Genomic DNA, 26,623 nt, shown 5'->3' on the forward strand with positions numbered 1-26,623 from the left:
TCCGCGGAAGCCGGAATTGACCACCGGAGCGTCTATACGATCTGCGGTGACCGAAGTTAGTCCACCAGAACCTGCGTGTGATTTGCAGCAACCATGATGGACATGTTGGAACTCGCGCGTAGGTTGGTGGAAAACACAGACTACAGCCTATGGTGATGGTGCAGATGTGATATGATGCGAAAGCAGATGTTAGTGGCATCATCAACACCCATGAACAGTTTCCAGATAAACATATATTGGGACGTAAGTGTATTCCACTATTGCTGCTCCCAATTTTTTTTTGAGGAAAAGGACAAAAGGTTCCTTCAATGAATGCAGATGTTAAACAAAGTCAGTAACATAACCATTTATTGCAGATCCATATCATGTAATCATGTATAAGTCAGATCTGTAATGCATAACCCTTTATTGCATATCTGAAGGATATGATTAAGGAGATGAAAGCTGGTAACCATAGAGCTGGAAGGATTTTTTCCACCAATCTGGTAGGATTTTTAGATCTAGGGATCTATTTTACCTTTAATATCGGTTGATGCCTTGAAGAATATCATCAGATCTGGAAATCCTTTTAACATATAATCAGATCTAGCAATTATAAAGGTACTATATAGTCATAGATTTAAAGGATTGTCTTCAAAGTTTGGTGGTTTTTCTTTTTTATACTTCCAGATTTGGATTTTTCTCGAGAGGAAAAAATCATAGATCTAGAATATCTTATGAACAGATATGAGAACCGAGACGAAAAATAAAGAGTAATTCGTTGTCGTGTCCCACGGATGGCGCCAATGAAGAAACATGATATGGATCCGGGTCGGATCCATGTCCAAGTTCCCCGGTCTTCGAGATGAACGAACCGACGACTTCGCCTTCTTCTCCGGTTGCTCGAGATCTGCCATAGAAAAGTGGGGGAGTGGAGGTGACTAATAAGAGTTTCCTCTTGTTTATAGACACAAAAATATGTTGGGAGCTAAGGGTCCAAGAAAAGGTCCTTCCAATGAATGATGAAGGCTCCTTATATAGGAACTCCATGACTACCATCATGAAACCCTAACCTCTATTGGGGCAGGCCCGTTTAGGGGTTACCTCCACAAACCCCTAGCCCAATGGGCCTAATTAGTAGACAATAATAATAATGTAATAAACATAATACATTATGTAATAAATAAAAGGTCGTACCGGGTTTGACATACCCTATACCTACACTAGCCTATACGTATAAGGGTAAAATATGATGGTTCTTATCACCATAAATGTTACATATACGAAACATAAAAGCAGTCATCAAAAAACCACAACCAAAAGTTCCAAAACAAATACTTCTCAATTAATTTGGTCATTTGATTTACTTTTCTATGTTATATGGTTTAACCATTTGGGACACCGGAGTTAGGGGTAAAACTCCTTGGAGGTGCAGTTAGTCGAGACGCTTGGTTTATCAGTAGTTTGGCCATTACCAGATCTTCAAGAGTAGGGGAACTAATGAGATGTTTTACTCGTCTACGTGACCCTCAATGTGAGCTTCCATTGCTTCGCTCATTTATGGGGGTGGCTAAGTTGTTATTCGGACTCCGAACATGTCAGCCTATGTTTGTTAAGGAAGTTGTCTATGTTTTTTACAAAGGGCTTCGAGCGGCAATTGATGATATTGTGATATGCGAGAGGTCCGGTTTTTTTTGGGGATTTTCAGTGGAGGCTAGCTTATTTCCCTATCCATTTTGGTGGTTTAGGGTTATATCAGCTAAGAATGTTTCCACATATGCTTTCAAAACCTCAAGAGCTCAATCTTGGAAGTTACAGGACCACATTTTGCGTGATTGTGGTGTTGATGGGTTAGATTCCGATTTTGGGTGTGCGCCGGATTGTTTGAACAACTCTATTCCCGATCTTGATCTTGGCGGATTTGCTAATAAGGACACCCCCTAAAGCCCAAAAATGTTTTGGCGAGTGCCCTCTATAGTAATACTGTCCAAAGTTTGAGAGAAAAATTTGGCTTGTCCTCTCGTCAGAGAGCGGTATTAGAATGTCTTCAGGCTCCTCATGCTTAAGACTTTTGGACTTTCACCCTCATCGAAGGGTTAGGCCAGCACATGTCAGCAGTGGAGTACCGAGCCATTCTTAAATATCGTTTAATGATCCCCCTATTCCTAGTTGATGAGCCATGCCCGATCTGCCGTAAAGTTTATTTAGATAACTTTGATGAACACGCGGTTCATTGCAAAGAGCTCCCGGGGTTTAAATATAGACATGATTTGGTCAGGATGCCCTTTGGGATGTGTTAAAACGGGCGGGAATCTCGGTAAAAAATAGGCTCTTGTGAATTTCTTGTCGGGTCCGCGTGAAGGAAGGTTTACTCTCCAACCAACAGACATTCTTGTGTTTCGATGGGCGGGGGGAGCGTGCTTGTGTGGACCTTACTGAGGTGTCCCCTCTTGTCAGACTTAGGGAAACCAAGTTCGATGCTAGGCAAGTCGTGCTAAAGGCAGAAGCAGGAAAATTGCTAAGCACGAGAAGGCGTGCGTTGAGAATCAACACGCCTTCATTCCTTCATTCCTTTGCATAGCTCGACCCCAGCCAGGGGCTCTGCCCCTTGGACCCTGCTAGGGGCTTCCTCTCCTAGACCCCTCTGCCAGGGGCGCTACCCCCGGACCCCCGTTCGTTTACGGTAATAATTACACTAGAAACGCGACATGGGTAGTGATAGTTAAATTGATACATGTTATTGATATACAGTTACTCGTGCACAGCTCAAGAAAGGAATAACCATAAATGGTGAACGTAACCGCGTTCAGGTGAGTTTCTAGCCCCATTTCCTTGTTATGTTTTCGGGTCTGTGTGCATACTCGATGTGATTGTTAATACACTTACCTTAGTGGTAAGTGTATGCCTTGTATGATCCAGGTATGATGAATGCCTGACGGTGCGTGAACGATCTTTGGATATTGCATGTACCGCCAATCGGTAGTTAAGGATATGGTTTATATATATATGATGTATGAATGTACAGAAGTTATAATTATGAATGTATAGAAAGGTATGGAAGGTATAGTTAGAAAAGGGAACCGACCCTAATAATATCGGCGAATGTAGGGAACTGACCCTAATAATGTCAACGAATGTAGGGAACCGGCTCTAATAATATCAGTGAACGTAGGGAACCAACCCAAATAATATAGGCGAAGGCTATAGGGCGGAATGCTCTTTAAAACGTATATGTATGAATGAAAGTATGTATGTAAGTATGAAAGAAAGAATGAAAGAACGTATGCATGTAAATATGTAAGTAGGTATGAAGGTATGTACCTTCGGGTGCATATGTATGAATGTGGATGTATTGTATGTCGTCTGATTAACTAGAACTCACTCAGCGTAGCTGACATTTAGTTTGCACGCAGGTTAACAGATTGAGGCAGCTGGTTTGAGCAGGACACATGGCAAGATTGAAGATGCTGGCATCTGAGGATTTATCGTGATGTTTTGATACTATGTTTTATCTATGTTTTAAAAGAGACAGGTTATGAATATTTGTAATGAATGGTTGACTATCTTTATTATTCCGCGAAAGTTTTAAATAACTCTGATATTTAGAACTGTGTTTATGAGTAAATCCAACGTTCAGAGTACGGCACCGGTGACGAGGCCTTACAGAAACTATGGCGTCTCAAAGACAATTCAAAGCCCGGAGAAGATTAGTCGATAGAAATGATTTTGCAAGACGAAATGGTATTATTACACATTCATTAATTTTACTATATTATTCATACAATTTTGTACTAATGTTAATAATAATGTATCAGGGTAACAGAATTCAAACTTATGTAAGGAAGGTTTGCATCCCCAAGCATGATGTGTGGCTGGTGAGAATAGGTCATTGATTGTTATATTGATGTTCCATTTACGCACGCAAATATAAGTTTGGCTAGACAGGAACTTGGGTATAAGCCGACGACGGATTTGGCGACCAGGTTGAAGAAGTTTGTTAAGTGGTATCTTTGGTATTATGGTCATGATCAAGGGAAAACTAAATCTGTACATTCATAGTTTTGATTTGTGTTTTAGTTTTAGGATTTTTTTTTTATTTTATGAAAGAAGTAAAAGATCTCATGAACATGATTCTTTGCTTGAAATGAGGATAACTCAAAACAATATTCTCATTTTGTTTTTCTAATTTACATTTGTAAGTTGTGAACACAAGTTCCCCTTGATTAATATTATACATTTAATTTTATTGTGTTTTTATATATGTTTTATACGGATGATCAACATGATTTAGGTTGTCTTAGACTCTTAATATATGACAAATCTACACAATCATAGTTTTGATTTATTTTTTTTAATTTTAGGAATTTTTTGGATGAGAAAAGAAGGAAAAGATCTCATAAGCATAATTCTTTGCTTAAAATCAGGATGGAAAATATTCTCATCTTTTCTAATTTACCTTTTTAGATTTATACACATTTAACATGGTATTATAGAAACCGATTATTACTCATCTATACTTAGTTTACAAAAATTTATTATTATATCTTAGTCTGAAAATGTATAATTTAAAATATATATATTTATCATAGTCTAAGAATCCCATTATTACAATTATATAGTTTGACTTTCCTTATTTGTTAAAAAAACAAATTTGAATCACTTGAATAGCTTAAATTCAAACTAAATCCATTTTAATGGAATATTTGTAACGAAAAACATTACAATGTTTTTTTTTTGCATTCATATTATTTACTTTACATATATTGTTCACAACATTATTATTATTTAATATTAATATAGATTCTTTTACATTATTATTCGTTTAAGTTTTTATTCAATATTAATTTAGACTGTTTTCTCAAATTTAATATGTTGACCAAGTCTCTGTAATTTCTATAAATATAGATTAAAGTCTTCCAAAATACATAATGATATTTTCAAAAACTTTCTATAATACACATCACCCACATTTAATACTATTAAATGTTAATCAATAATATTTATCAAAATATGCATCCAAACTAATGACACTTTAAATTTTAAAATAAAGGTGTGTTATTTTTGTAAAACTATCTAACGATATAAATTTTAATATATAATAAACAAGTTACTTATTTATTATATATTAACTTTATACATAATTCATAATTAAACATTTTCTTAAATTTAATTTTATGTAAGAGATTTTTAAAAGATTGACTTCTCACATTTCCATAATTCACAAATTAGATTCCTTTATTAATGTTACGTAATATTGTTTCAACATCATGTTTTAAATTTCTAATAGTGATTTCTACTAAGACTAAACACACACAAAATAGACAAGTGTACCTATTGTATATGTAGAATAGTAATTGTATAAACCAAATATCGATCCGTGGACACAAATATTTCTAATAATAAATCTTCATTTTAATTTAATCGGAGAAGATAATCATTTTTGAGTGATTTTTAAACTTATTAAGAATAAGATATATATATATATGTGTGTGTGTGTGTGTGTGTGTGTGTGTGTGTGTGTGTGTTTTCCCATCGACCTACAACTAACGCCGTTAGTATTTTGTTAGTCGCGGATCGTTAGGAACAAATACGTTAAAAGTTGGGACCATTATGAGTCAATTTGTTAGTTGAGACCGACAGCGACCAAAATGCGATAGTTAGGATTAATAAAAACCAATATGTGATAAAATTGCTTTAATAATGTATGATAGAATAGTCCCACATTTCTAAGTAAGCATACCCTATGACATAAAAGAAAGTAGCATGCATAACTTCATGTCTACCACGAGAATGTTAATTTAAGTAAACAAGCAGTTTTAGAAATTATAAAGATTAGGATTGACTTTGATTTCTCAAATACCAATTCTAACAACTTCAGGTGGTTATAGTTTAGTCACACAATGTAAGGCCCCGTTACCGGTGCCCTACTTTGGACGTTGGATTTACTCCTAAACACGGTTCTAATCATCAGAGTTAATTAAAACATTCGCAGAATATTAAAACTTCAACCAGAATATATTACATAGCCTTCAAATCTTGTCATAACAAACATTCAAAGTAGTTTAAACATAAAACTTAGTCACTAAAAATAACATAACATTTCCTTGAGATGCCAGTGTCTTCAATTCCATGCCATGTGTTCCCCTCAAGCGAGCTGCCTCATCCTACTCACCAGCGTGCATACTAAAAGTCAGCTACGCTGAGTGAGTTCTAGTTAATCAGGTAATGTACAATACATTCTCATATTCTTACATACGCATCCGAAGATACATATTATATAATTTGCTTACCTTTCATTCATTTATACATTATCATATACTTTCTTTCTTTCATTCATTCTTTTCTTTCATACTTTATATTAAACCCTACTTTACATTATTCTATTCTGCCTCGAGAATTATAAGGGCTCGGTTCCCTTTCTGCCTCGAGTATTATTAGGGCTCGGTTCCCTTTTCTGCCTCGAGAATTATTAGGGCTCGGTTCCCTTTCTGCCTCGTGTATTATAAGAGCTTGGTTCCCTTTTCTGCCTCGAGAATTATTAGGGGTCGGTTCCCGTTCTGCCTCTAGTACTATGAGGGCTCGGTTCCCTTTCTGCCTCGAGTATTATTAGGGCCCAGTTCCCTTTCTTCTATATAACCATACCATACCTGTCTATGCATTCATAATCATAACTTTCATACATGCATTTATATATCATTCATACTTTATATACATATCATTCATATCATAAACTACCACCCGATGGTACATGCAATATCCGAAGATCGTTCACGCACCGTCAAGCATCATCCATACATAATCATATAAGTCATACACTTACCACTTAAGGTAAGTGTATTAACTAATTACATTGAGTATGCACACAGACCCGAAAACATAACAAGGAATGTGGCTAGAAACTCACCGGAATACGGTTACGTTCACCGTTAATGGTTATCCCTTTCTTTAGCTTTGCGTGACTAACTGTATATCAATTACACGTATCAATGAACTATCACTACCCATATCGTGTTTTTAGTCTAATTATAACCCTCAACTAACAGGGGTCCGGGGGCAGCGCCCCTGGCAGCTGGGTTCTAGGGGAGACAGCCCCTAGCATGGTCCAAGGGGTAGAGCCCCTGGCTGGGGTCGAGCTTCCAGGTCAGCTTGGAAAAATTTTATTTTCATTAACTGTCTTAACAAATTTTCCATTAGGATTTTAAATTATCATTTAATTCGCTAGCTCGTTTTCTATAAGGAATTAAGCCTGATTCGTTAACTGATTCGATGTCGATCAAAATCTGGTTCGTTAACTGATTCGTTACTCGGGTTCGTTATATTAACATGGTCTGGTTCTTTATCCTAGTTTGTCATCTTGTCATCATCTGGTTCGTCATTCTGATTCATTATCTGAACATGACTTGATTCGTTACCTTATCATAACGAATTGGGTGAGCTAATTCGTTATCTTGTCTTAACGAATGGGCGAGTAACAAATTACTTGATTCGTCATCTTGATCTGTTCATCATAACGAATTAGCATCTGTTCTTATCCAAACTTTGACTAAGGGGTTAAAGTCAAAATTGCCAAGAACAGTCAACACTAGATTCGCGATTAAGCCTCAAATCTTGATAAAATAACACGAAAATGGTATCAATAGACTCGCAATCTCAGCGCCTATAAACCCTAATCATCCAATCCTTCATACATCTCGTTTACACAGTCCGATTTGTTCATTTACAAACCCGATTGTTCATTTAACAAATTAACCCATCAATTGTTAACGGATTTCAGTAGGATTTGTTGTGTTGGATCCGTTTTTAACATACTCAATCAGATCTATGATTACCTAAACAAATCCGAACCTAAATGAACGATTTCTAATTATATACGTACATTAAACGAGTCGTTTTATGAACACGGCCTAGTCTTGATGTTGTTTTGGTTCGTCACAACGTTCTAGCACCAACGTTTCGGGTTTACACCTTTGGATCTTGGCTCGGGTTATAGGATAGTGTTTGTGTGTTTTCCAAGGTGTAGGCTATGGTGTATAGATGGATAAAAATGGAAAGGATTAGGGTTTAAGGGGTATTTATACTCCCGTAAGCCCATGGACCTAAGGCTCATTCAATCTCTTATTCCATCTTTTGAGTCCAAGCCCACCTTCTATTAGTTTATTTATCTAAACTGATAACAACACACTATAAAATAAACGAAATTTAGTTTATTAATTCTTTCAAAAGCGGGATGTTACACACAACCTCCCCTTGGTTGATTTAAGTATGTTATAATTACACATTCCTTTAACATATGATTTATTTAACTAGTATGATAACATAAGCAATCGTGTTAACAATGTTATTTCAGAATTACCATAACTAGAGAAATAGATCATAGCTTATATCTCATCATTTCTAAGTACAATATAAGGATCCATGTTTTATCTTAAATAAGTTATCAAGATATTCTTTTTACCATTCCTAGTCTCCAAGAACATGAGTGAATCATGAATGATTGTTAATCATCAACCTTAATTTTTTGAGTTAAAATGATAAAACATTTTTCAACAAAGGATAATTGCAAAATAACCATGTACTTTACTAAAATTAAATCACATTTATAATATGATCATCAAGTGAAACAAAGTTTCTTGATAGAAATTAGATGGTAAATGGATTTTTAGCTCATAATGAGCATGGTTATGAACATCAAAAGAGATGAAGATAACAAACCATGATTAAGCTAGAACAATCTAACCAAATATGGATGAATCTTCCTTCTTCAATGGTGATGGATGATGATAATGATAACCTCCAAGCCTTCAAACTCTCCACAAGACCTTCAATATGAGTGTAAAGTGGTTGTTTTTATAAGTGAAACCCGTATAGAACTTTCTTCGAGCACACCAAGTGAATGCAACATGCTCCACTATTTATAGACTGTTTGGGAGACTAGGCACGGCACCGTGATCCATGAGGCACGCCCCCGTCTCCAGCTGTCCACTCGCATTAAATGCTCTGTCAGATTGTACATGCTGACTCACCACGGGGGCGAGCTTTGTGACACACGGCCCCATGTTTTTGGGTGTATGTTATATTTTCTTTTGTCTGTTCTGAAAGGTGACCACGGCCTCGTGTCCAGCTGTCCAGTATTTTGTCTTTTCTTGCAGATGTTTGCCTTTTCTTGCACAGGGAAGCATGGGGCGTGTTCCATGAAGCATGGGGGTGTGTTTTGTTGTTTTCTTGTGTTTTCTTTGATTTTTCTTTGCCTTTTCATTCGTTTCTTCGTTTGAGGCGTGGATTTACCTTTAAATACATTTTAATATGATAAGTAGTTATTTGAACTATATTATTTGATAGAAGTTGCAGTGTTTAGATATTATTTGATGCAAAAAAGATATATATTTTTATATACATCACCAGTCAATAAAGAGAAGACATTATCACGTTCTCATCATGGCTATTGGCAATAGGTGATGGCAATGCCGACACCCCAGACACCGAACATACACAAGACGCAAAAGTCATCGATATCCCAACAATATACCTAATTCGTTATGATGAAAATGCACTCACCAATCATATCAGTTTCATAGATGACGCTGACACGCTGCAAAATCCCTCCCCCACAACACTTTAAAGAAAAGAAATTGTTTGCCCTACAAATAAAAATAGTGCATGATATCAACACCATTGTTCATAACATGTGTCCAATAACAGCAATGTGCTATATAAGTACCGACTCTATCACTCCCAAAGTAGGCACTCACGTCGATCCATATGCACTTTATCCAGGCGAATATTTTAACATGCTAAACTTTAACGGTCTTCCACCCAATAGACTAGAACATAAAATAAATTTTGTTGTCATTCTCATCAGGAACCTTAACCCGAACGACGGACTATGCAACGGCACACGCGTAATAGTTACACGACTTTTACCTACAATAATATAAGCAAAGATAATGACTGGTAATCGTATTGGTCATCGTGTACATAACACGAATTTGTTTGACACATGATGACAAAGAACTTCCATTTTCGTTCAAAAGAAAGCAATTTCCAGTAAAATTATGCTACGCAATGACCATTAACAAAAGCCAAGGCCAATCACTAGAAAAAGTTGGGGTTTATCTTCCCAAACCTGTTTTCAATCACGGGCAGCTGTACATAGCATTATCAAGAGCAACGGCACCCGAGCCACTATAAATAGTCATTAAACCACAAGAAAACTACCTATCATCTACAACAAAAAATATAGTATACTCTGACTTCATCAACGAAATTAACACTGTATTGGCACACAACATACATCTAATATTTAAGCACTTGAAATACAACACATCTATGCACATAACTCCAGATTGTTTAGTAATATGTATGTACAAAATGTTATAGACTTTTTTCCCCTCACTTGCATTATTTATTACAAAAAATAGATGGGCATTCAAAAAATTCGAGACATAAAAGTTGGCGTGCCTCCACCACTTCTTGAAATAAGAGTCATTAAGAAATGGATACCACATGCAAGACAACAATACATGTGCTACTTATTCATGGATGTTCTTGTGCGTATAACATGTAACTTTACCAGCAACTATATTATCAACATTAACTAACGCTTATTTCTACCATGACAGGGAGATGCCATTGGAGACGTTGCAAATTCCAAGAATGATTCATACTTTGACAAGAAACTCCATGTAGGTTCATGCTACCATGTTATGTACGCTCTAACAATTTACCCAAGAGATTTCCAACCAGTCGTCTCACACAAAGCGTCACTAAGAATTGGAATACGCACCATCTTTGAACTCATCCACAACAATAGCGTACCAGCTCATTATTACCAGTTTTCATCATATGATATGTTGGAGAGATGAACAAAAGATCCTCAACAGCTCACAGGTATTGACTACAAAATTAGAAAACTGACATGCAAACAAAAATATTGCTAAATTTACCTCACTTCATATCTACCTATGCCGAGACTTTCTCGGCCACGTTGAAGAAGTAGCCCCATACACAAAAGAGCATGAACGCTAATGAGGAAGATTCCCTTACAAGATGAAAGTTACATAATTAGTTGTTACACTCCACTACCAAATGAATCTAATAAACCAGTTTTGCAGAAAAAATGTTATTGAAGTGACATTCTAGAAATCGGTTGTCCGAAGTCGATGGGGATATACCAAGTACTCCGAGTAATTGCAACATTCGTACTAAGTTTATAGGTACTAAACACCTAACCGTATACCTATTAAATTAAAAACTAAAAGCAATTACCATGCACTTCACAACAATATTGTGTTAATTTATAAGCTACGACGCACTATTGACATTATGTCATGAAATCAGCTACTCGATTGTTTAATATTTTTTATGTATCAATTAGGCATACCAACAACAAGGAAACACTCTAGCTAGAAAGCTCTGACGCTACAAGGACAACAATAAATTCTCCATTTCCAGTCCTTGAAGAGTACAATAACAGGTACGCATCACCAAACATCACTACACAATACAGATCACACAATTGAAAAAATATACACACATACAATTTTATAAGTGCAGTCAAGTAAAAAAAACAATAATTCACAAATATAGATATAATACATCAACTGCGTTTATAAGTATCCACACAACTATAAGCAATTATGTACATGTGTATTGTTGTGAAGAGAATGTTCTGAACTTTAAAACTAGGGTTTGAGTGAAGTGACAAGTTCACTGAATAGATAAGCAATTCTATACATGTATATTATTGTGAACAGAATGTTCTGAACTTCAAAAACATGGTTTTAGTGAAAAGGCAAGTTGTGCACACATTGTTGTTGTAACATGTACAAGAACACACCTAGATACACAACAAGACAATCGGAACCATTAACTACTATTGCAGAAATGCTGAAAACAAACAAGAAGGTGCATTTCCACAACTACTTTCACTATTGACCACTTTTATAAACTACATAATACTATAAACAATAACTAATTAAATGTTATTTAACAACAAGTTTGTTTCACATGCAAGGCGGCAATAACATATTTTGGCACCACCCGGCCATGGTACTCTGCAAAGTGCTCTATTAGCAACAAGAAAACCCTCCTGCAATACCTACAAAAACCACGTTTCGAATGCGAAGATCATCTGAAAAAGCAAGATTCAAATATCATGTAAGCTTCACTATAAAAATTAACACCACATACATGACAATCACAACTGCTAACAAATGATTCTTATAGGTATTGCGTAAATGCAACAATGACAGACAAAACAGACAACGTAAAGGTAGTTTTCTTCAACGAGTCAATGACAACCATGATAAACGCCACCTGAGAAGAGATGACGCTTAAACGTCTCAACAAAGATCAATACACAACACCACCAGAGTTGCTTGCCATTAAATAAATACCTTACCAATTGAATATAACACTCAAGCATGACGGAACGGTCACAGTCAACAGGGCATCCACGCCTGCAAAATTGTATGCAAACACCCCAGATCTTAAAGCATCCAAAAGCAAAAATAACCTACAATTAACATGTAAAATTATTTTTACCTTTACATTGTTTTTCCCCTCAAAATTTTAAACATTGTAACCAATCATTTTTAATTGAAAATAGATTTAGAGCCACCAGCAAAGAAAACCAAACAACAAATCAAGTGAACATGGAAGCAGCATAAAAGTTACCCCATCTCTTTTGGATAGCTAAAAAGCCCCAACTCAAGAACAACTAGAAGGCAGTATTGGTTCATAAATATAATAATATAACTGATAATGGTTGCCACGTATGCAAGCATCCTCCTTAGGTAGGTTAGAAACTTCTCACGCCAAATGGTAGGCTTAGCTTTTGTACTAACTGATGGGGACTTTTGTAGTAACTGATGGCGAAATACCTGTAATAACTAATACTAGGCACCTGTGATGCTTCCATTTAATTTCATCTGTCGCTTATCGCCAAAAACTAAACAATCATCACACGCGGCAACGCGCGGGTCATAAACCTTGTTAAAGTTAAATGGTAAAATGTTAATCATTTAAAAAAAATAATTATTAAAGTCCAAGTACTATCTATGATAACTCTATTAAAGTTCATGGTTTAAACATAAATTTATTTAAAATATAGACCGATTACCACGAGCCATGTGGCAAAAAAAACAATGACAACTAACACAGCTAGGGTTGTCAATTTATGACACAACCCTGTTAACACGACACATGTTTTAACAGGTTTGGGTTTAAGTTTAGCAGGTTTCGTGTCTTAAACAGGTCGACATGTTTAAGACATGTTAAAATTCGTGTTCTAGCGGGTTAAAGACTTGTTAACATGTGTAGATTTTTAATTTAAAAAAATAAATAAATATGCACTCCTAAAGTCCTAAAATTAAAGGCATACTTATGTACAACATTTCACTTATGTCCATAAGAACCCGCTATTATATTTTTAATATATATTATGATTTGCTTCTATGGTTTTTGTTTCAAGTATGTTATGAATTTATGGTTTTTTGTTTCACATATGTTAAGAATTGTGGTTTTTTGTTTTCACTATGTTATAAATTATGTATTAATTAAAACTTAAGGAAAGTGAATATGGTGCTGTCACGCGTCTAAGCTTACACGCAAAACCCTTCAAAATTACGTCGTTTTGATTAAAAACCTTAAAAAAGGAAAGCTAAATCTCACGGTTTGCTACCATTATTCCTCCCCGTATCACATTCTTCCTTTTTTTCAATTCTTTCATCTGACTTCAGCTAAATCATAATTTATTCTAACTAGCATTGCTTTCCGCGCATTGCGGCGGTGCTATTTTGGTATGGAGACAAATATCATTTCATTTTGTGCTACTTAGGTTTACATCAAAATTGTCATGCGCAATTATTGTTTTTGGCACATTTCACTACGTGAAAAAAGGGTTTTAGCCACACATGTGTTGAAATCGGTTTGCCACACTTCAGATTAAATGTGTGGCTAAAGGTCACCAATCACAATTTCAGCCAAACAACGTTTATTTGTGTGACAAAAAAAAAACACCTGCTAGAGCCTTTAGCCACACATGTTTGGTTCATGTGACAAAAACACACCTGTTCTGAACCTCAGTCACACATGTTCGGAGCTTTAGCCACACGTGTTTGGTCGTGTGACTAAAAAACATACGTGTACACAGCTGGTCAAAACCTTTAGCCACACTTTAAGAAAATAATTGTGACAATTACTAGCCACACTTAGAAAAGTGTTGCTGAATGTGATCTACGGCCACAATAAGTTTCAATAATGTGGCTGAATGCTAATACATATTGTCACACTTACGGGTCAATGTAACCATATAAAATTGTTTGTTAGCCACTTATATGCTTTTATGTGTGACTTAAAGCTAACGATGACATTAAAACAAAACGTGTGACTATTAAAATTTAATGGTCGCACATTAATTATTTCATATGTGGCTAAAAGCTAATATATATGGTCACGCTTACGTGATTATGTGACCATAAAGAATTATTTGATAGTCATTTATAATATTTGATGTGTGGCTAAAAGCTAATAGTGACAGCAAAACAACAAATATGACTATTATTAGTTAATGACCACACTTTATGCTTCATGTGACCATCATCTTCACCTCCTCCCAATTACAAACCTAATCCATAAATATCGATTGAAGCTCATTACTCTTCTTCATCACTTTGATTCTTGCTCCAAACTTCATCAACCATCCTGCGATCAAAACTAACAGGGGTTTTTAACATGATTAATTAGAACCCTAGAGATGTTATAAACATGTTAGGGTTTGAGTTTTGTTGAGAACAGTTGGCTGACAGATTCGTTCTCGTTTATTAATTGGTCTGTAACTCGATGTTAAACAATGATTATTGATCGATTATTGATTTTAGGATATAGCATTCTGAGTCTAGTTTCCAGAAAGGTAATTTTTGGATGAGTGTTGATTACCTTTCATGATTTTACAAAAACATATGTCAAAGCTAATTCGGGGAGTTATATTCTGGTCCATTTTTCGGACACCATAACTCCCTAATGAAAAACCCAAGTTGGTTCCACTTCTGGAACTTAGTATTATGAGTTTAAAAGATAACCCAATTGGTCTTACACAAGTTGGTTTAATGAGTTGATAGAACCATTAAACTAGTTTTTGTTGCGCAATCTGCTAAACTGTTAGTACCTATCTGTAATGGTTGAATTATTGTGAGTTTTCTATACATGAGAAAAATATAATAAAAATTGTTTGAGAATACTGATTCAAATATCCTACTGTGATAAAATTTGTAGAATTTATCCTTAATATTTTCTTTGTGAATAAAATCAGTTTGTACATGCCAGAATCTGTCTCATGAATTGAATGATCATAAGTTAAGTTGTATGATGAATATTTGGTTGCTTTGCCATGATATGATGTGTGGATACATGTTAGGACTTTTGGTACTGTTGACATTACTTATTATCACCAACGATTCGTCGGGTCAAGTTTGTGTTTGTGTGTGAGTTCATACGTGGGTTTTAGAGTCATGTGTTGTTGACCATACTCTCATAACTTAAAACACTTGTACAAGGTAACAGTTAGCGAGTCAAATGCACTCATTTGGTTTTGAGAAAACTCTATTACACGCGACACCAGGTTTTGGATTGAAAACATGGACATACTTACATACTGGTTTTGAAAACACTAAACGTTTGCCTATACTCGTTTTCTGGATAGAAAATACAAAACGTTTTGAAGTATTGATTATGTAACCTGCTGAAACGGGCAAAAACAAGCTGAACTGCTTATTTTATATTGCTAAATTGCTGCAAAATTGGTCAAAACGCGTTGAAACGATCTGTTAAGTGCTGAAACGAGCTGTTTAACATGTTATTTGCTGTAAAAACGAGCTGTTAGGTGCTGAAACAAACTGAAACTCCCTGAAACGAGCTGTTTAACATGTTGTTTGCTGTAAAAACGAGCTGTTAAGTGCTGAAACGAACTGAAAACTCGCTGAAACAAGCTGTTTAACATGCTGTTTGCTGTTAAAACGAGCTGTTAAGTGTTGAAACGATCTGAACAATTGTTGAAAAGAGCCAACACAAGTGTTCGCACTCGACGAGTTGGGTTTCGGTTTAGGCTCATTTCTCAGTATTTTATTTTTTGCTAAACGTTAACACGAGAGAAAACGTTTTAGTTTTTTTTTTTACTTTTTTTGTTTTTAACGACCCGAAACCCGTTTTGACCCTTTACGACCTTGACCCTTTTGACCCGGACCCGTTATGACCCGAACCTTTTGACCCTGAAACGATCCGACCCGAACCATGACAACCCTTTTTTTAATTGACATGTTACGACCCTGACCCATTTCGACCATAACCCGTTCCGACCCATAACCCATTTCGACCCAGCCCAACTCATTTGCCACCCCTATGTTTAATGTATATCGACGGGTTAGGCGAGTTGTACCTCTGAAGACACAATTTAAAACAATATTCAAAAATAATAATAAAAACTCATAAGTCAAAATATAAATAAAAAACATAAAATTAAAAAAACTAAAACATTTCCTACGTTGTCCTTGTTAACAAAAACGAACCGAAACTCGTTTTGACCCGTTCTGACATTGACTCATTTTGACCTGGACCCGTAATGACCCGAACCTTTTGACCCTGACCCGTTCCGACCCGAACCATAACAACCCTTTTTTTAATTGACCTGTTCCGACCCTGACCCATTTCAACCCTAACCCGTTTCGACCCATAACCCGTTTCGACCCAACCCATTTTCCACCACTATGTTTAATGTATATCGACGGGCTAGGCGAGTTGTACCTCTTAAGACACAATTTAAAAAAATATTCAAAAATAATAATAAAAAAAATCATAAGTCAAAATGTAAATAAAAAACGGAAAAAGTAAAAAAAAACTAAAACATTTCCTCCGTTGTCCTGAAAAAAATGACCCGAAACCTGTTTTGACCTGGACCGTAATGACCCTAACCTTTTGACCCTGACTCGTTCCGACCCGAACCATAACACTCCTTTTTTTAATTGACCCGTTTCTACCCTGATCTGTTTCGACCCTAACTCGTTCCGACCCATAACTCGTTTTGACCCAACCCAGCCCATTTGCCACCCCTATGTTTAATGTATATCGACGAGTTAGGCAGTTTGTACCTCTTCACGGACAATTTAAAATTATATGCATAATGGGCAATTATAGATTTCAAGGCCCAATATGGTCCATTAGGACATGTATGACTTGTTTTTGTCTATTACGGTCTAATATGACTCCCTATAACCCGATATAACCCTTAAATATCTAATGTTACATATCACATTCCATAATAGGCAACTTAGAGATTTCAAGCCCTAATATGGCCCATTAGAGAGACTATGACATAAAAAGGGCTATAATGGGCCACTAACACCAACAAGGCCCAATAAGACCTATTGATGAAAGCATCACATGTTATCGGCCATTAACATCTAACTATGACTAATGACACTCCTATACAACCTTCTTAGAGCAACTATGATGTGATAAAGGCTATAATGGGCCACAAACACCAGTTAAGGATCAATAAGGCCCATTGATGAAAGTATGACATATTATTGGGCGTTAATCAAATTATGACTCACTAAACTCATATTCAACCCTTTTAGAGCAACTATTATATGATAGAGACTACAATGGGTCACTAACAACAATTAAGGCCCAAGACGGCCCATTAATGCAAAGTATGACGACCAACTATGACTCACTACACTCCTATACAACCTGTTAACGTAACTATGACATGATAGAGATCATACTGGCCATTAACAACAATCAAGGTCTAATATGGCCCATTAATAAAAGTATGACATGTTATTGGGCATTGACACATGCCTATGGCTCACAACACTCATATACAACCCTCTTGTAGCAACGGGCACATGATAGATGCTATAATGGCCACTAATTCCAATCAAGACCCATTGATGAATGTATGACATGTTTTGGGCGTTAACATCTAACTATGACTAATGATAGTCCTATACAAACTTCTTAAAGCAACTACGACGTAACCAAGGGACACTAACATCAAACTATGACTAATGATAGCCAAATAAGACCAATTGACGAATGTATGGTGTCTTTCAGGCGTTAACACCTAACCATGACTAATAACACTCCTATACAACTCTTTTAGAGCAACTGTGACATGATAAATGCTATAATGGGACACTAACCCCGATCAAGAACAAGTATGACCTACTAATGAACGTATGGTTTATTGGGCGTTAACACTAATTACTACACTCTTATACAACTTTTTTTTTGAAAGGTGAATTTCTTAATCCCTTGTTGGAATTGGGTTTTGAACCCACAACCTCCCCAAACCATTGGTGTATTAGAAGCTTATACAACTCTTTTAGAGCAACTATAAATATCACTTGTATTTTATATGTTTTTATATTTAAAATACAATTTCTTATATTATTTAAGGTTTAATTAGTTGTTATATATATATATATATATATATATATACACACACACACACTAACAACTCTTTATTTTAATTATTAAAAATAAAAAAATTTAATTCTATTTAATTTCTATTAATTTCACTTTCCTCAAAATTTCAAATTAAATTCACTCCTCTTTTCTTCAAAAAATTTTGAATTACCCTCCCATTCTTAAATCTAAATTGACCACATATTTAACCTACCTTTTTTCTTTCTATTCATTCCTTCTTATTCTTCATCTCTCTACACCCATGTAACATCCTGTTTTCTCGTTTTGGTTAATAAATAAAATATGGGTTATTATGAGTTGGGCTTGGGTTGGGTAAATAGATGTGAGTTATGGACTTGGGTTAAAAAGGAAAGGGATAAAAAAAACCATGGGCTTAAGCCCATGACCCACAATATATAAACAATAATTAACCCTTAATCCATTCATTTACACATATTCCATACACCACCCAAAACACGCACTTAAGCTCTCTCTCTAATTTCTCTTTTCTCTAGCCGAACCAAGAAGGGAAACCGATCCCGACCCGAGGTAATGATAGTATGATGTTGTATGGATCCAAACCCACTAGATTTAGTTGCGAAACGACGAGCCGGCACCCTTAAACCGTTAAAGTCATGAGATCCGGGTGGAATCGAGTATAAACCGAACAAAAGATGAGCTTAGGGGTCACCCTAACTCAGATCTGGATCGAACGGGACGAAAAACGGTGAAAAACGGTGGAAAACGAGTGAGATCTCGTTTTTCGGGCGAAATCGCGGTTGTCCGGCGACTACGGCGCCGGAAAACGGTGTACGAGGTTAACATGTCAGAGAATGTTTCTGACATTCTCTGACCTAACCCTAATAATTTAACGGAAGTTTAGCGAACTAGCCCTAATTCGTATGCTAATTCGTTAAAGAAAGAATGATGAACTAGCTTTAGTTCGTATTCAAATTCGCTAAGGAAAAGATAACGAACTAACCCCAATTCGTTATGACCATTCATTAAGGTCCAGTTCGTTATAATGACCAGTTCGTTATAAAAGGGTGATTCGTTATAAGAACCAGTTCATTGTAAGGTCCAGTTCATCTTAAAGGCCAGTTCGTCTTAAAGGCTAATTCGTTATAAAGGTCAATTCTCTATGAAGGACAAATCGTTATGAAGTAACGAATTAGCAAATTCGTTATGAAAAACAGAAGTAACTAATGAACACCAATTCGTTAAAGAACTGGGTAACGAACTAGAAGTTTAATAAAATGACAGATGGTCCCTGGACTTAGAAAAGAATGGTTTAATTACAAAGAAGCCCTCGAACTTTAAGTTAGTAAATTAAATAATTTTTTAAAATTCTAATAGAAAATATGTTAAGACAGTTAATGGAAATAAAATTTTTGGACCCCACTAGGGGCTGCCGCCCCTATAACCCTGCTGCTAGGGGCGCTGCCCCGGACCCCCGTTCGTTGAGGGTTATAATTAGACTAGAAACGCGATATGGGTAGTGATAGTTAATTGATATGTGTAATTGTTATACAGTTAGTCGCGCACAGCTAAAGAAGGGAATAACTATTAACGGTGAATGTAACCGCATTCATGTGAGTTTCTAGCCCCATTCCTTGTTATGTTTTTGGGGCTTTGTGCATACTTGATGTGAATTGTTAGTGCATTTATCCTAAGTGATAAGTGTATGCCATATGTGATATATGTGAAAGTATGAATGATTGTTTGTCGGTACGTGAACGATCTTCAGATATTGCATGTACTATCAAGTTATAATTATGAATATGAATGCTATGCATAATGTATGAATGATATGTATGTATGTTATGAATGAATGTAAGAGATGGTTAGGTACAGAAGAAAGGGACTGAGCCCAAATAATACTCAATGCAGAAAAGGGACCAAACCCTAATAATATCCGAGGCAGAAAAGGGACCGAGCCCTTATCAATCTCGTGGCAGAAAGGGACTGAGCCCTAATAATACTCAAGGTAGAAAGGGACCGGACCCTAACAATATCCAAGGTAGAAAAGGGACCGGACCCTAATAATACCTGAGGCAGAATAGAATAATGTAAAGTAGAGTTTAAAATAAAGTATGAAGGCAAGTATGTATATTATGAACGAATTATGAAAGTATGAAGTACGTATGGAAGTACGTAGTTATGAATGTATTGTATGTTGTATGATTAACTAGAACTCACTCAGCGTAGCTGACTTTTAGTATGCACGCAAGCGAGTAGAATGAGACAGCTGGCTTGAGCGGGGACACATGGCAGAAGAATAAGAATCTGACATCTGAAGACTTATGATATTTTATAATTAATGTTTTGATTTTGAAAGACAAGACGAATGTTTTAAGACATGTTTTGGATTATTATGTAATGTTTATGAAAGTTTTAATATTCCGGGAATGTTTTAATTAAATCTAATATTTAGAACTGTGTTTATGAGTAAATCCAACGTCCAATGTAGGGCACCGGTAACGGGGCCTTACAACCCACCATAATCCTTCATCCTTAATTCTCTAACTCACTCAATTCTTAACCAAATCCTTTGATTCTGGGCTCTAATCTTACTATTTTTGCGAGAGGAATTCACATGTGGTGTTGGTTTCTATCAATTCTATCTCGATTTTTTCCGGATTCGTGTTGAGTGTGAAGAACCCTAAGAACCAAGTTTGGGGATTTTCAATTTTAAGTGTTATTTCTTGTATTTGAAGCTTAGTACATCTTCTTTCATTGCTAAAAAGGTATGTATTCACTTGTAATTGAAGCTTAGTACATCTTTTTTCATCGCTAAAAGGTTAATTGATGAATTAAAACCCTAGAGATGTCATAAATATGTTAGGGTTTGAGTTTTGATGACAACAGTTTGCTGACATATTCGTTTTCGTTTATTTATTGGTATGAAACTTGATGTTAAACAATGATTATTGAACGAATGTTTCTTCTAGGATATAGTACTATGAGTCTAGTTTCTAGAAAGGTAAAGTTTGTAATTTTTGGACGAGTTTTGGATAGTTTTTATGATTTTACAAAAACACTGGTCAAAGCTGATTCTGGGAGTTATATTCTAGTCTGTCTTTCCGACACCATAAATCCCTAATGACAAAACCAAACAGGTTGGTTTCAGTTCCGAAAATTAGTATTATGAGTTTTGAAGACAACCCAATTGGTCTTGTACAATTTAGATTAATGATTTGATAGAACCATTAAACAAATGTTTGTTGTGCAATCTGCTGAACTGTTGGTACATATTTGTAATGGTTGAATTATTGTGGGTTTTGTACATATGAGAAAAATATAATAAAAAATTGTTTGAGAAACCTAATTCATATATTATACTGTGGTAAATTTTGTAGAATTTATACTTAATCATTTCTTAGTGAATAAAATCCGTTTGTACATGCTATAATCTGTCTCGTGAACTAAGTGATCATAAATTAAGTTGTATGATGAATGTTTGGTTGATTTTCCATGATACGATGTGTGAATACATGTTAGGACTTTTTAGTACAGTTGACACTGATTATTATCACCAATGATTCGTCGCTTCAAATTTGTTTTTGTGTATACATTATGTCTAATGTGATTGTTTGATAGTCGTCGTGCCATGCGTCGATCAAGTTTTTATTTTTATATTTTTTACCCTATATATGTATCATATATTTTTTTCTCTTTATGGGGTTGGAACACAGAAAAATGGCTAAAGAAGTCCGCGAGCGGGAGAGACAACCGCACGAAAGAGGGTAGTGATGGCAGTATATCTCGGCATACGGGCGGTTCAATAGGGTTTGATGAGCATCGTATCCACTTGGTAAGCTAGTTTTATTTGTAAATTCAATCTTAAAAAATTAGGTCAAAAATTATAATTGTTTGTACTTTAACGTTTATTACATTACTTTCACGAAATGGAAAAAGAACTAGAAAATGAAAGGAATTCAAGAAACGAGTCGGAAGAACGAGTGAAACGAATGGAACAAATGGAAAAAGAACTTACGGAAAATGAAGAAATGAGGAAAAATCAATTTGATGAGTTTATGAGAAAGTTTGAGATCGGTAGTAATTAGTAGTAGTTTCAAATATTTTAAATTTATAACTTATTAGTGAAGATTTGGTAATGTAAACCCGTTTTGAATTTATGTTATTGGGTTTTTAAACTTATGAAAAAACATGTTTTGAATTTATGCTAATGTGTTTAGTTATATTTATAAAGTTATGCTTTGAAATGTCTGATACGTTTCCGACGGAAAGGAGCGTAGGAAACAACCCAGTTATCTAGTAGTGATATGTGACCAAAGCTTATACGACAGCCACACTTAAACTATTATGTGTGACTAAAGGTTAGACAATAATCACACTTAAAATTGAAACACTCTTGTGTGGCTAAAATTAACCATTAGCCAGACTTACAATAAATTCATGTGACTATATAATAGAAAATGTCACAATTACAGTTAATTGATGTGGTCATTGCTACCCTTTAGCCATATTTATCTATGTGTGACCAAAAGTATGATAATAGCCACACTTTATATTACAAAAGCATTATGTGCGACAAATGGTAAGACAATGGTCACACCACAAACTACAAAAGTGTGTTTGAGTGGGGTTCACATTTTTAGCCATATTGACAATAACCTCTAGTGTCTATATGATATGATTAGCCACACAATACATCACTATATGTGACAAAAAGTTTGACAGTAGCCACACTTTAAATTATCATCATCATCATCATCATCATCGTACTCAGTATATCCCACCAAATGCAAAGCTATGGTAGGGTCTGAGGAGGGTAAGATGTAGACAGCCTTACCTCTACCCTATAAGGATAGAGAGGCTGCTTTATGAAAAGCATTATGTGTGACAAACGGTATGACAATAGCCACACTATAATATATAAAGGAGTGTTTGAGTGGCAAGTAAACATTTTTAGCCACATTTAATATAACATGCAGTGTCTATATGATATAATTAGCCACACTATTATTAAATTCAAGTGGCCATTGCTTTACTATAGCCACACGGTATAGGTTACAATGCTCGCTTACCACAACCATGTTGGCCACATTATTATAAAATTCATGTGGCTGAAACATGAATTCATGTGGCTCTATATGTGCAATGGTCACACCTAGTAAATAGTCATGTGGCCATTTTCTACCTTTTAGCCATACTTATTGGAGAGGCTTCTTGATGGCCAGCAACTAATGCCGGTACCCTTTAGCCACACTTATAACCACATAAGGCCACTAAAAACTGTGTGTGGCCATATCATACCTATGATGTCGCGACCTTTGGTCACACATGACCTGAACCAGATGTGTGTGGCTAAAGGCCTACGGCCACACTTTTTTCGTGTGACCAAAGGTCATTTTTCACGTAGTGTTTATAACTGTATAATGTTAATTCATCTCCCTTTTACTTGGTTTGCAAAAATGTGTTGCGTTATTGCATTGCCCGGTTAATATGTTTAGTGAAACGTCGAACATATTTTTAGAATATTGCATATTAAAAGTTTTAAGAGAAAAATATTTAATACTAGTTTGAGCCCCGTGTATTACACGAGGCATTGATGAAAATTCTAAAATTTGAGCATTAATAAAAATACAATCGACAACACAATTATTACATATTTTTCATAAAATTACAATTATATTAAAATTATAGGAATTACTAAAGAAACATTATGCAAATAATTACTAATAAGAAAAAATTTCCTTGTACATTACGTTTGCGGTTGTGTTGGTCAATATACCTAGTTTATCAATAATCAAAATATTTAGGCAATACATGCATGTTAATCTTGACAAAGCGACGTATAGATGTCCGTGTGAAAACACAGGGTCTTTCAAGTACAAGCCAACCACAAATAATAAAACTAAGATTATGTATAAATCTTAATCTTAAATATATATCAACGAAACACTCTTAAATTCTCTCAAGCCACCAGATTGTTTTATTTGTAAATGAAGGTTTCTCATGCATTTAAACCAAATTCACATGTATGGGTCTCACCAAACCTAGATAGCCTTTTAAACGAGTTATAACATCTCATTATAATAAAAATTAATCTCATCAAATATTTGATATGAAAATCTTATAAAATAGAGATATACTTTAGTACATGCTTTTTTTAATGATATTATTTATAATGAAGAAACAATTTTATAGTAAAAAAAAGCGGGTCATGGGTCTTACCAAACCCATATAGCCTCTAAACCGGGTTACAACATCTCATTTATTTGTAAAACCTTTTCATCATCAAATCCTAAGTATATTAATAACTTCCTTACAATAAATAAAATTAAAATCGAAAATATATAGTAATATTAGAAACGAATAATATAAAACAACACCGTATTACAGGGAATAAAAGCTAGTTATATATATATATAGGGAGAGGATCATGAGAGAACTCCATTTTATGGAGAGAACTAGAGAACTAATAATGAAATATTTTTAATTTAATTAAAAAAATATTTTTCAAATTTTTTTTCTTTCATCCTTCTTATATGTTGTTATTCTTCACCATAAAAAAATATAAAAATAAAAAAAATAAAAATAAATAAAAAAATTAACGAGTAATGCATATATGCAATACACCGACTTTTTTTACAATGCATATGTGCAATAGTGTGCATTTTGATATTTGAAATAGTGTTGAATAGCATATATATAGTTGTTTGTATTGTATATTTGCAATAGTGTTATATTATATACAAAAATTAAAAAAAATCGATATAGTGCATATGTGCATTACTGTTGTATTACATATATGCAATAATGTATTTTGCATACAATTATTAGTGTTGTATTTGCATATATTCAATAGTGTGTATTAGATAATGTATTTGTGTTGTATTATATGCAATAAAACACTATTTTATATATAAAATACACATTAATGCACATACGCATTACATCGACGGTTTTTTTTATTTTTTTAAATTTTTATTTTATTTTTTATTTTTTTAAGAACAATATCATCTTATTAGAAGGAGAAAAGAAAAAAAAATCACAAAATATTTTTTTAAAAATAGTTAAAAATAATTCTTTACTAGTTCTCTAGTTCTCTCTTTAAGAGGAGTTCTCTATATATATGTATATATATATATATATGACAGCTAAGAAAGGAACTTCATGATTCTAGCTTTTCAAAATAAACCAAAAGTATAAATTTAAATGGTTAGTATATCGATAAACAAATTTAGGAGAACGTAGTCAATGTATATAATGAAAACTTTTAAGGAAGAAAGTATTTTAGTTGACTAATATACTTGAAAATACTAAAAAAATAATAATAAAGCAATATTCCGACCACTTCAATCCCATTTGACATGCTCTTTTTCTATAGCTAAGTTATTCATTTTATTACTAAAGGATAAACATAACGTTAAAATATAAAAAGAAAAAAAAGAAGAAATAAATAAATATTAACACATTTGCTTTATATATACATAAGAATAAGGCTATTTTGGGTTGGCCGGGTTGACCCACACGGGATCCAAATAACAAAATGGGCTTAAAAATATGAGAATGGTTGAGAGAGTGACAAGTGACACAAAGTAATATTCTTTTATTAGAGTAGTTGATTAGTTATAGATTTAAATTAATAAATGATTTAAATGATGTGTGATTGTTTTTTTATATATATTTGTCTATGACATGATGTGTTATAAAACTTTTAGAAATAAAATAAAATTATCTTGTTAATTGTTGGGTTCGTAGGCCTTGTTGGCCTGGTTTATTTTTTGAAGTCCAAAGAGCAGACGGGTGTAGGGTGGCCAGACCGAAGCCCGACCCAGTTTGGGTTTCTTGTTTAATAAGATACAAAACCTAGTCGTATCTCTATATATATTATTGTTATGTACTTGTAATCATTCTCACTCAATAAAAGAAATACCTAGTTGCCACCCGTGGACGTAGGTCAGTTTAGACCGAACCACGTTAAATCCTCGTGTTCGTTATTGCTTTCGTGTTTGTGTTCGGTTCCTGTGTGTGTTTAATCCTAACAAGTGGTATCAAAGCTTAGGTTCGGATCACACGAGAACACGTGAACCAGCCGAGTCACTGCCAAACTTTCCGCCGCCGCCACCCTACTGCGTTAGGGTTTCTCCGTCGTTGTTTCGCCGCTGTCGTCGTTCGACTCTCGCCTCCACAACAGCCGATGCCACGC

Source organism: Bidens hawaiensis, unplaced genomic scaffold (assembly GCF_021521415.1).
Source record: "Bidens hawaiensis isolate Kalapana, Puna unplaced genomic scaffold, B.hawaiensis_p1.1 tig00020674_1, whole genome shotgun sequence".
NCBI lineage: Eukaryota > Viridiplantae > Streptophyta > Magnoliopsida > Asterales > Asteraceae > Bidens > Bidens hawaiensis.